The sequence below is a fragment of the Bos mutus genome, chromosome 27, assembly GCF_027580195.1.
Source record: "Bos mutus isolate GX-2022 chromosome 27, NWIPB_WYAK_1.1, whole genome shotgun sequence".
NCBI lineage: Eukaryota > Metazoa > Chordata > Mammalia > Artiodactyla > Bovidae > Bos > Bos mutus.
The window spans coordinates 37555118-37568076 of record NC_091643.1 but is presented as its reverse complement, the minus strand read 5'-3'; positions in this window follow the sequence as shown (position 1 = coordinate 37568076).

The following is a 12959-nucleotide window of genomic DNA, read 5'->3' as shown; positions in this document are numbered from 1 at the left end:
AGGGAGGAGGGAGGAGGGTTCAGGACGAGAAACACATGTATGCCTGTGGCGGATTCATTTCGATATATGGCAGAACCAATACCATATTGTAAAGTTAAAAAAAAAAAAGAATAAAACCGTCTCCCCTGACACGGGGAGTGGCCACTCCAGAGGCAGGCCTGGTTTCAACTCCTTGAACCTGATCACAGGGGGTTCCCAGCCCAGTGGAGCTATGACGCAGGAGCTGTTGACCTACGTGGCCCCAAGATCTGCTTCAAGCAGATTTCCTGCAATGAGTTGGGTCAAGGAAAGTTTTTCACTGATGCTTGATTTATTTTTAATTTATTTTATACGACCACGTTGCCTTCTTCCTTCTTTGGGTGTGCCCATAACAAAATACTCCACTCACTGGCCTGAAGGATGCTCAGGGCCCAACGTGAGAACGTCCTCAGGTTTTTTGTGCAGCCCTGGCTTGTCTGTTAAGGAGGTTTTGTTATTTCAGCAACCTTCAAACAGGTAATAAATACATTTCCACTGGGTTGGCACTTCCTCTCATTTCCTGAAGGAGGGGCGGATTGTTCAAAGAGCTCCCCAGGGATACTCCAGGCCCTCTTATAATGACTGAATGACCACTGCGTCATTGCCTCACGGCACTGTCACGTAGAAAACCCAGGGAAGGCCACTTATAATATCAGCGTCAGAGCTGGGAGTGTCTGTATTGGAATTGTTCTGAAGATAAAGAAACCACCAAATCAAGTTACTACAGAAAATGGTCCAAGAGGCTTAAAACCTGTTCAGATGCTCTTTTGGAAGACATGCCTTGCACAGTGTCATCTGCAGAAGATTAGAAAGACCTGGTTACCTCTGAAGAGCACGAGGGTGACGGGATGTCCAGCACAAAGTGCAGAGTCCCGCCTGACACAGCCCGGCAGCTCTTCATCAGCTCTTCATCAAATAAGTCTTGCCAAGATAAGGGAGATTTCTGAAAGCTGATTGCCTCTCTTTGGTGATATGCATTACAATTAGATTCAAGTGCATATGAAAAACAAATGAGCAAAGATCTAAAAGCTGTCCTGCTGCCCACTCAAAATGATTAAGTGATTATGCAGAAGAAGATTCTTCAGAAGTGTGGAATGTGCAAGACTCAATTGCTTCCAGGCCTGAAAGAAGGAGCTTAATTTGACAGTCACTTAAATTGATATTGCTTTCAATAACCATGCAATGCTCATTTTGTAAAGGAACCCCAAATCGTCAGTCCCAGTACCTCACTAAACTTTCCTAACACCCTAATTCCAGTTATTTAATCATATAATTAAAAAATGATCACAATAGCACAAGAAAACAAGTATAAAAAATCTTGAGAATTCAGTGGGTCCATCTAAACAGAAGCATTATTGGAATTATTAATATGAATTTATAAAACACTTATTTTCATAAGTAAAGAGAGGAACAGCAAAAGAAAGGGCTGGGGGGAAAAAAGTTTTCTTCCTATTCCTTTCCTGTTCAAAATTTGAGCTGATTTAGATATTAAAGATTGACCGTTTGGTAAATGCCATATTTCCCCTCTTTTCACTCCAAACCAATTGCTATTTTACTCCTTTTCCATTACCAAATCATTCAAGAATATTCTAGATTTTCTAGAAAATATAGATAAATTAGAAAAGTGAAAAATCCTGAAGTTTCAACTCAATACCATCACACTGTAAATTTATCATGAAAATACACTCTAGTTCAATTGTTTTAAATTCTACTTATATTCACTACATGTAGCAGTGGCATAGCCTTAGCTATTAAGTGTCTCTGATGTGAGATTATTAGTGATAATTTACATATATAATTTATTCTGGATGCAGGCTTTAGAGTTAGACTCCCTGGGTCAAACTATTGGTTTTGTCAATCACAGCTGTGTAAGCTTTGGCGAATTATTTTTCCATCTGATGAAATGTGAGTAGTAGTACACATACTTCATAAGGCTGTTGTAATCATTATGTGACTTAAAAACTGAAAGCACTTAGAATAGTGCACTGGGCTTCCCTGGTAGCTCAGTTGGTGAAGAACCCACCTACAATGCAGGGACCCCAGTTTGATTCCTGGGTCAGGAAGATCTGCTGGAAAGGGATAGGCTACCCACTCCAGTATTCTTGGGCTTCCCTAAGGGCTCAGCTGGTAAAGAATCTGCCTGCAATATGGGAGACCTGAGTTCAATTGCTGGGCTGGGAAGCTCCCCTGGGGAAGGAAATGGCTACCCACTCCAGTATTTTGGCCTGGAGAATTCCATGGATTGTATTCCATGGGGTGGCAAAGAGTCAGACACAACTGAGTGACTTTCACTTTCAGAATAGTGCACATTTATTCAATACATTTAACCATATTGATGGTGATGATAATAGTAATGTGCAAGAAGATAAATAACTTGGTTAAATAACTCAGTATGTATAGAAAGTTGAATAGGATCTAATTCTTGTCTTCAGTGAGTAAACAGTGAATAGGACAAGTAGATAAATGACAAGAATATAAAGATATGAAATTAGGAAATTCCAAAGAGCTTGATATTACATGAGATTTAAGGAATCATTGATTCAGCTTGGCATTCATTTATTCATTTCAATTTGATAAATTATTATAATACAGTTTTTAAATGAATATATGCTAGTTAATTGCAATGAAATTTAATACTTAAAATTAGTGAGCCAGCATATTCCTCAAATGATGATGTTTAATATAGATAACTGTTAGCTTTTTAAGGATGAGGTTTTATAATCTGCTCCCATCAATTTATGGTCTTTGCTTTCATGATAATTTAGTTTTATGCCCAATTTTATATAAATCAAAGTGCCTCTCTTCCTTACAGTCCTTTTCAATATATCCATCAACTGATGACATTTGTTGAAAGTCTCCTATATATTTACCATTATACTTGCTCCTCAAAAGAAGTAGATATATTTTTATGTGTAACAACAAGATGAATGAGTTATATATGTAATAAAAACAATTTCTAATTGCAAAAAAATTAACAAAGCCATTGGTGAAAATGTTCTCAATGTGTAACAGTGAAAAAGCTAAAACCCTAATTATAGTTTTAAAAGCCTTTCAAATCAATAGCAAAAAATATGCACAGTGGAAAAGGGAGTAGAACATGAGAAGATGGGTACAATTTTAGAAAAAGTCAAGTATATGAGACATGTTTAATTTCATTAGCAATAAAAAATGCCAATGTAACCAAAATTTAAATGCATCCTTCAGTTGTTATATTTGCAAATATTTATAATACATGCTGTTGGTGAAAGTGCAAGGAAAGGGGACTCCTGGCTGATGGAAGCATAAATTAACACAGCCCATTAGAAAACCATATTTCTTAGGAATTTTCTTTTAAAATAAATATCAATGTATACAAATATCTATCTACAAGAAGATTCTCTAGGCAATCTTAATAAAGAAAGTAGGCTTATTTAATAAATGATGTACTTTAGAAATAGGTGAAATGAATATTTATTGGTACAGACGGGTGCTCACAGTGTTCAGCACCTCACTTTGAGGACCAGTCCCCAGGTGTTTCAGTAATGTTTTTGGCCATTTATGGCTCACATCTGGGTTCCTCCAGGAATTGACTCCCTGAGGTCCACACCCTTCTGGGGAGCTGACTCATTAATGCAGGTGTACAAAGACGCAGCTCCCTGTTTCAATTCTGAGTCACTCTGCTGGGGAATCCCAACTGGAGCTCTTCATGAGATTGTCTGGGACCTTTTACGAGACTGCATTATATTTTTGCTTCTCCTCTGGTCTATGTTGTTTCCTTCATTTCCTTACAGGTATTGTTCTTAGTAGCCCAATACACTTCCTGCAGACAAATCTCCATCTCAAAATCTGTTATCCAGGAACCCAGCCTAAGACAGTTGGTGCCAGAAGGGGACTGGAGAGGAAACCAGTGGTGTGTTGGTTACTGTTAGAGCACTGGGTCTCTGGGAAGAAATACATCTTGATTTATGGCTCTTGCCAATTTCCTTGGTATAAATTCGTCCATCTTGGGAGATCTTACCAAATGCAGAGTTGGAAAAAGGTGTGTGCAGTTGCTTCTTGTGCTGTAGTGTGGCCAGCTTAGCCCTCTAGTAGAAAGTCTCTCACATGCAATTTGAAACCTGATTACTCACCACTAACTGGTTGCAGGCAATGTGTCCTCCATCCAGTTAGTAGGTGGAGGGGTAATTGCCTGTTGCACCGCTGCAGTTGTTAAGACTTCATTCCTGGTGAACTGTGATGGAGTGTGGATAGAAAGCAATGCTGTAGTACACAGAGTAGTCCCATACCACAGGGATTTGGAAGAGTGGGACAAGTCGTGATATAAGAACAGTGGCATCCGATGAGTACCATGATGAACTAGGGAAAGAAAATAAAAAACGAAAGGGTATGAATCACCAATTGAAACAGAAGTTTGAGAGAATCAGAGAGGCTCTTTGGCTGCAAATAAAGAGACCTTCACCTCCTGCATCCACAGGGCAGTAAAAACAAGACAGTTGTAAGCCCAAGGATTTAATTATGTTATGGCTATTTCTTGGTGACTTTTGGGTCTCTCATGCCAGAGAGAAACAAAAAGGAGAGAAGGAGTTACCATCCAGTCTTTGGCAGCTGACTCTGTTTATTAGGTGGAGTTAAGGCTGCTGTTAAACCAGGTGGGCAGAAAGACTATCTCTGAAACCTCATCCATGAGGGCATCTTTGATAGTCATTCCCTTGCTCACTCTTGTTTATGAATGGAAACGTGCTGCAGCCACAACCTGAGAAAAGAACTTGATCTAAGTCCTGAGTTAGGAAAACATACCAAATTTTCTGGGATCAGAAAAAGAGCTCTCAGGTTTCCTCTGGACTTAGCCGCTGTGGCTGGAAATGAGTGGATGAACTGGTTGTTGCGATGTAGGGTGCACAGGTGGGATTCGACATAAAGTTGCATCATCGTTAACTGAACCTCCAGGGTCATGTGTGGAATCAAGGTAACTTAACATAGACCATGATGGCTTCTCCATCTTGTCATGATTGACTTTTTTTGCTGAGTAGCTTTCTATTGTTGGGGCTTTTCTGTGAGTTGTAGAATATTTAGCAGCATCTCTAACCACTTGTTTCTAGGAGCACTCACTCGCTTGTGATAATGGATGATGTCTCTACACATTGTCAGGTGTTCTTTGGGGGACAAAATCACCTCCATTTGAGAACCACTTATGTAGATTTATGTAAGAAGTCAGGAGAGCACAGTGGATGAAAGAGTGAGCTTTATTTGAACATGTCAGGAAAGGCTCCAGACAGTAGATAATGGTTACTATTAAGAACACAGTCAACAATTTGTGGGGAGAATCCACAGTGAACTGCTATTAAAAGAAACTCAGTAATGCCATTTGTTAAGCTAATTAAGTTATTAGGGACAGTTTCTAAGTGAGTTAGTATATACTGAGGACCTGTATGTTTGCTTAGATTGGTAGGATGTCAACATCAACCAAAGACCCATCATGTCTTCCTCTTTGAATCTTGATTAAATTACTCCTTTTTTGACCCTGCAATGTCAGTCTACTGCAAAAAAGGGCACAAATAAATTAATATAAAGATGTCATAAGAGTGGAATTTTTCTCACAATTGGATTTGTGACCACAAACAGATGGTGCGAAAAGCATGAGAACACCCCTGTTTATAGTTGAAACCAAAGCACATTGAGTCCTTTTCAGACTTATTTCGAAAAATAAGTTCATATTTTTAGAAAACACTTGAGCTCTTTAAATATCATCCCTTCCAATCACCAGTCCCTAGTTTCCTCTTTTGTATGCATTTTTATTTACACTGTGTTACATACCAAAAAATTAATGCTGAACTCAAGATCATGTTTCTATATAGTCAAAATCACAATAATTAGAAACAACCACATGATTGATTGTACAATTATTTTTCTTTCAGAACCTTAGACTCTAGTAACTATAACAAAAAAGATACTTTGAGATAGATTATGACTTTGCAGACTTACACTAAATACCAGAGCCTCTACAATGAAGTGCTCACCTTCAAAACATTTGTATTCTTGTGGCCATTTCTCATTGAGTTTTCTGCATCTACTGCTTTTATGATGTGGTAACTGCCTAAGTGAAAACTAACATGGATTAAAATGATTTTCTCCTCTGGGATTCAAGTTGTTCTTTATGAGCCTCAGTGCTCTGCTTAGCATCTTTATTCCCTGAAGGTAGTTTTCTAGATGACTTTCACCTTGATGACTGAGTTGATGAAGTCAGATGATAATGATATTCACAAGCTGAACAAACTGTGGGAAAAGTCACTTAGTTCCGGTCAATGATACAAAGGCATTTCTCATGTTATATGGGTTTCCTGTTTCCCATCAAAAAGACAAGAGAGAATTATCATTTTGGAGTATTCTGCCAACAATGTTCTGTTCTTCGAGTAAATGTTAGGTAATTGGAAATACACTGACATATGAGATTACCATACATGTTAGTATGCCTTTAATCATAAGAGTACTCTTTAATAGTATTTTCTATACATAGGTTTCCAATAGTAAGTCCTCATGAAGAGTCACCAATAGTAGTTTAAATTTGGGGCTAACGGTGTTTCATAAATGTGAATTTTTCCACTCATGCCTTTGAGAGAGCACCATTAGAAAATCATACCAAAAGACTTTGCTTCTAGGAAGAAGGAGTAAGAAAACTTTTCCCTATTTTCTCCTCTAAGGATGACTAAAAAGCACAACTATTACATGCAAAACAAACTCTAAAAGTGAAGAGAAGAAGAGGACTAGCTAGGAACCTTGGGACCCAAGGATTAAAACAGGGATGCAGCCCCCCGACCCCCACCCACCCACTAGCTTTCTTTCAGTCTCATAAATCTTGGACTTGGAGATGAAGAAGTAGGTGCAAAGATCCAGACCCACCAACAGGTGCAGACAAAAAGAGCCCCAGTGAAAGCCTACTCTCTCTAGCCAAAGGACAGGAGGAAGGCAGCTTAACAAGAAAACTTTTAGGCAATGACCACTGTACTCCAGCCAAAAACCACAGAGGCAATGGTGGCCCCAGTACCACTCATGCCAGTAAAGGGGAGTGGGTAGAGCAGACCTCCACTCTCATTGGACTGTAATGAGTGAGCCCACCCACCTGCCAAGGTGATGTCAGAGAAGGTCAGGTTAGGAGCTAGAACTTTCATCTCTGCCAGGCAGATGTGACGCACTCCTTCCCCTCTCAGTGTAGATGAAGAAATTTGAGGATCCAGGAATTCCAGTCCCATTGGTCAGTAATGAGGCATTTTCCCACTTCCTGCTGAGGTGAAGTCAGTGGATTTTCAGCCCAGCCCGGGGCAATGAGACCAATTTCCTGGTGTCAGTGGAGGTCAAAGGGGGAGCAGTAAAGAGGATTTTCTGCTTCCTTGGTGGCTCAGTAGTAAAGAATCCATCTGCAATGCAGTAGATGCAGGAGAAGTGGGATTGATTCCTGGGTTTGGAAGATCCCCTACAAGCATGGCAATCCACTTCAGTACTCTTGCCTGGAGAATCCCATGGACAGGGGAGCTTGGTGGGCTACAGTCGACGGGTCACAAAGAGTCAGACATGACTGAAGCGACTAAGGACGCATGCACAAAGAGGAATTCCTATCCCCCGCCCCCCACATCCAGAGTGGTATCAGTGAGACCCAAAGAGAAGGTACAGCTGCCACCTATGCAGAGGTATCAAGGACCCTCACCCCTCCCATCTCCCTGTTGCCCCTGTCACCATCAAAAGCCAAGAAGATTTCTACCCCACCTGGCTACAAGTCACAAGGCAGCGATCCTCACTTCCCCAAAACAGCTAACAGAGGTTTAAATAAGATCCAGACTCATAACTTAATACAAATTGTTCAGATTTTAATTAAAAATCACACATCATACCAGGATCCAGGAAAACTATGATTTGAATAAAAACAATACTCTACCACCATGACAGCAGATGTATTAGAATACTCTGACATATTTTAATCCAGCCACAATAAAAATGTCTCACTAAACTATGAACATATTCGAAATAAATGAAAAAGAAAGCCTTGCCATGAAAAGTATCAACAAATCGAAGATATAAAGAACCAAATAGAAATTTTGGAACTGAATAATATTAAAAGTGGAATGAAAAGGCCAGGAGATAGGATTGAGAACAGAGTAGAGAATTCAGAGGGAAAATCAGTGAACTGGAAAACAGAACAAGAGAAATTAGCCAATCTGAAAATCAGAGAGAAAATAGACGTGACAAAAAAATGAATGCTACCTAAACGATTCTTGAGACTATCACAAAATGTCTAACACTGGTGTCAAAGAAGTCTTGGGAAGACAGGAAAAAGAAGGGTGGGGCTGAAAAGAACAGATAATAGCTTAAAACACTTAATATAGCAAAGCACGCAAATAATAAGTTTGGACTACACTGCCCATACTGTAAGTATGTAGCTATAACATATAACTATAACATACTATAACTACGTAGTTATAGTAATCAAAACCGTGCTGCATCACTGGGACAGAATAGCAATTCCAGAAACAGATCCAAATAAGCCCAGGAGACTTCTGATGAAGTTATAATGCAAGAGCAAGTCAATAGAGCAACGTTAGACTTCCCAACAAACGGTGCTGGAGCCAATGGAGGGGGAGAAAGAAAAAGAAGCCTCTCCAGCATTTATTGCTTGTAGACTTTTGGATCGAAGCCATTCTGACTGGCAAGAAATGGTGCACTGGGACGACCCAGAGGGATGGTATGGGGAGGGAGGAGGGAGGAGGGTTCAGGATGGGGACCACATGTATACCTGTGATGGATTCATTTTGATATATGGCAAAACCAATACAATATTGTAAAGTTAAAGAAAAAGAAGCCTCTGTCCAAGCCTCACACAGTGTACAAAATTAACTCAGAATGAAACAAAGGACTTGAGTGTAACAGATACAACTATATAACTTTTAGAAAAAAAAAAAAACAGAGAAAGTCTTTGGAATCTAGACTAAGCAAAGAAATCTTAGATTATCAAATCTAACATTACTCAAAGCATAGTCTCAATAGTCACACCACATAACCACATATACATATGCCATGCTGCTGCTGCTGCTAAGTCACTTCAGTCGTGTCAGACTCTGTGGGACCCCATAGACGACAGCCCACCAGGCTCCCCAGTCCCTGGGATTCTCAAGGCAAGAACACTGGAGTGGGTTGCCATTTCCTTCAATGCAGAAAAGTGAAAAGTGAAAGTGAAGTTGCTCACTCATGTCCGACTCTTAGCGACCCCATGGGCTGCAGCCTACCAGGCTCCTCCGTCCATGGGATTTTCCAGGCAAGAGTACTAGAGTGGGGTGCCATTGCCTTCTCCGATACATATGCCATAGTTATACATAAATGAACTCCTAGAGTATCTCTATTTTTTCCTCAGAAAAAAAAAAAAGTAAAAGCCACTCCATTCTGAAGGAGATCAGCCCTGGGATTTCTTTGGAAGGAATGATGCTAAAGCTGAAACTCCAGTACTTTGGCCACCTCATGCAAAGAGTTGACTCACTGGAAAAGACTGATGCTGGGAGGGATTGGGGGCAGGAGGAGAAGGGGACGACAGAGGATGAGATGGCTGGATGGCATCACTGACTTGATGGACGTGAGTCTGAGTGAACTCCGGGAGTTGGTGATGGACAGGGAGGCCTGGCGTGCTGCGATTCATGGGGTTGCAAAGAGTCGGACATGACTGAGCGACTGAACTGAGCTGAACTGAAAAGCCACTCATGATGAAACAGAAAAAATGGCTTCTCATCTGTTTGGCCCCATTCGCTGGGTTTAACAAAACACATTTCCTCCTGATTCATTAGCGTGCTTACAAAGTTTATTTGAAGCCTTTTCTTTTAAGGGCATCATGTATAAAGTTTAATGTTGTGGCTTCTCAAGCTGTTATAGAACAGCTAACATGTTATGATATATCATTTGCTCAAGATTCAAGACAAGATTTTCTCATGATGCTGACAAAAGTAGCAATTTCAAAAAGTCTTTTAGTATTCAGCAGTTTAAATGTAACCACAGAGAAAATGATTATTTTACTTGTGTGTTTCTATGGAGCTCTCTTATTAATCAGTAATTAGCTATATTAAATACATTATAGAAGAAAATATTTAATATTTAATTTCTTAAATAAGCCCTCCCCACCACCACTACCTCTGTCTCTCTCCTTTTCACCAAACAAGTCATTCCAGTAACAGTGAGATGGGAAGGAAAGGAAAAGAGATGAGTTGAGTGGTATTTTTTTTAGACAAAAGTACATCATTAAATTAATTTTTCATTGTTCTCACCACTGACATTTTTCATCCCTCTTTATGAAAATGAATTGTACAAGTGTATCCCATATATTGACAAAATTTCTGGGAAGTTGGGAATGTGAAGTTTTTGCCATCTATTTTGCCCAAGTTGAATCAAATATTCCTCTATGCTCTACAAAAATCAGTGTGAGTCTGTGTAAAACTACTTATTATCCTTACTTAGTATATTTTTTCTTGACGCTTTGTAAATAATATGACAAAAGTTTAAGGATCTAACAAAAATGTCTAAAGTTTGCCCTCACAATTTTGTCTAGCAAAAATATTATTGTAGTGTTTCTTTAATTACTTTATTCCTTATCCTTAAAGTTGACTTTGAGGTGAAGGCACACACTTTTTTTTTTTTATATATTCATGCACTTAACAAACCTATACTCTTTTCAAGCCCTATTTTCTTAAACTTATGGAGTTATGTATATACATAATGTGTACAAAGGATTCCCAAAGCATTACTCCTCTTCAGCCCACTGAAACGCTGAGTTCAAATTCTTGAGACTTCGTGGAATGTACATGTTCTGTTCGCAGAGAAATCCACTTTAAAAAATTGAAGTAGTATTAGGGAAAGGATTATAAATTGCAAAATATCTCAAAAACTATATTTCGATCTTAGACTTGTTAAATTTTTACTTAAAAGAAGACAGATTTATGAACTACTGCCTTGGCACATGTGAAGAACGAGTTTATTTAGCATATCTTACTTTTAACCAACTCCCTGAGGCCACACAGCATCCTGGAAATAAAACAGAAAAGGCTCAGGGAAGTTCTTTTAGCCTCTCCCGCCTGCCTGAGACTGACAGGTGTTAAGTAGACCTTTGTGTTTCAGTTTCTTTATCGTGTAGACCTGATAACATGTGCTTTGCTCATCTGCAGATATGAAATATGTCAGTGCTTGTATAGTTGGTACTGTTCTGAGCACTTTACATGCGTGGTAGAATGAAATTTGAAAGATTTAGCTGAAGCTCCAGTACTTTGGTCCCCTGATATTGAAGAGTCGACTCATTGGAAAAGACCCTGATGATGGGAAAGATTGAAGGCAAAGGAGAAGGGGGCACAGAGGATGAGAAAATTAGATAGCATCACTGAGACTCAATGGACATGAATTTAAGCAAATTCTGGGAGATAACGGAGGGCAGAGGAGAATGATATGCTGTATAGTCCATGGGGTCGCAAAGAGGTAGACACAACTTAGTGACTAAACAGCAAGAAAATGTGTTTTTCGTTTCTGGCATGTCTGGTATCTCCACCCTCCCCAGCACCTTCTCAAATTCAGGGAGCAGTGGGGAAATGGTGATTTATCTCACTGCCCTTGGGTAGAAATTCTTATAGTAGTGATACAAGCAATCTGATTAACTTTTCTGTCTTTTTTTCTTTTAAATAGACTTCGGAACCTCAAGGCAGAGTATGTGTCCTTGAGAAAAGGCTTTTTTTTTTTTTTTTAGTTTCAATCTGTATTAATTTGGGCTTCCCAATGCAGGAGAACCAGGTTCAATCCCTAGGTCGGGAAGATCTCCTGGAGAAGGAAATGGCAACCCACTCCAGTATTCTTGCCTGGAAGACCCCATGGACAGAGAATCCTGGTGGGCTACAGTCCATGGGGTTGCAGAGTCGGACATGACTGAGCAACGTCACTTCTCAATCTGTATCCATGGAATAGCAAGAGCCAAGATTTCCTATCTAGACAATAGCAAAGAATATGCAATAAGAGCTGGGGATTTTCCCCCCAAATATGATTTTTCGATCATATTTAAGATTCCATGTGCTGGAAAAAGGAAGAAAAATTGGAGAGAGAAGAGGAGTCCAGGAAATGTATCTGTGTAGGGACTATCTCCAGAGTAACCTTTGGTGGTTTAGCCTTAGGTTGAGAAACTGAGCTTTGAATAAAAATTTCAATTAAGAAAATAAATATGGAATTTAGAAAGATGGTAACAAAAACCCTGTGTATGAGACAGCAAAAGAGACACTGATGTATAGATCAGTCTTATGGACTCTGTGGGAGAGGGAGAGGGTGGGGAGATTTGGGAGAATGGCATTGAAACATGTATAATATCATGTATGAAATGAGTCGCCAGTCCAGGTTCGATGCACGATGCTGGATGCTTGGGGCTGGTACACTGGGACGGCCCAAAGGGAGGGTATGGGGAGGGAGGAGGGTGGAGGGTTCAGGATGGGGAACACAGGTATACCTGTGGCAGATTCATTTCAATATTTGGCAAAACTAATACAATATCATAAAGTTTAAAAATAAAATAAAATTTAAAAAAAGAAAATAAATAAATCTATGCAGAATTAATTAAAGTGAAGAATTCTGAGTAAAACTAAAGTGAATATATCAATGTCTTAGCTTAATGTTAAACTAACTAGAATAGATTAAAGATAAGAATAGATTTTCCTGATTTGTTAAGAATCCATTTCATAACTTCCATAGTAAGTGAGAAAACTATATAAACATTTAACTCAGTCTCAGAATTAAAATGTATTATTATATCATAACATTGGGAATAATTTCATTATCTTATATTTTGTTGTTTAGTCGCTAAGTCATGTCCAACTTTTTTGCAACCCCATGGATTATAGCCTGCCAGGCTCCTCTGTCCATGGGATTCTCCAGGCAAGAATATTGGAGCAGGTTGCTAATTCCTTCTC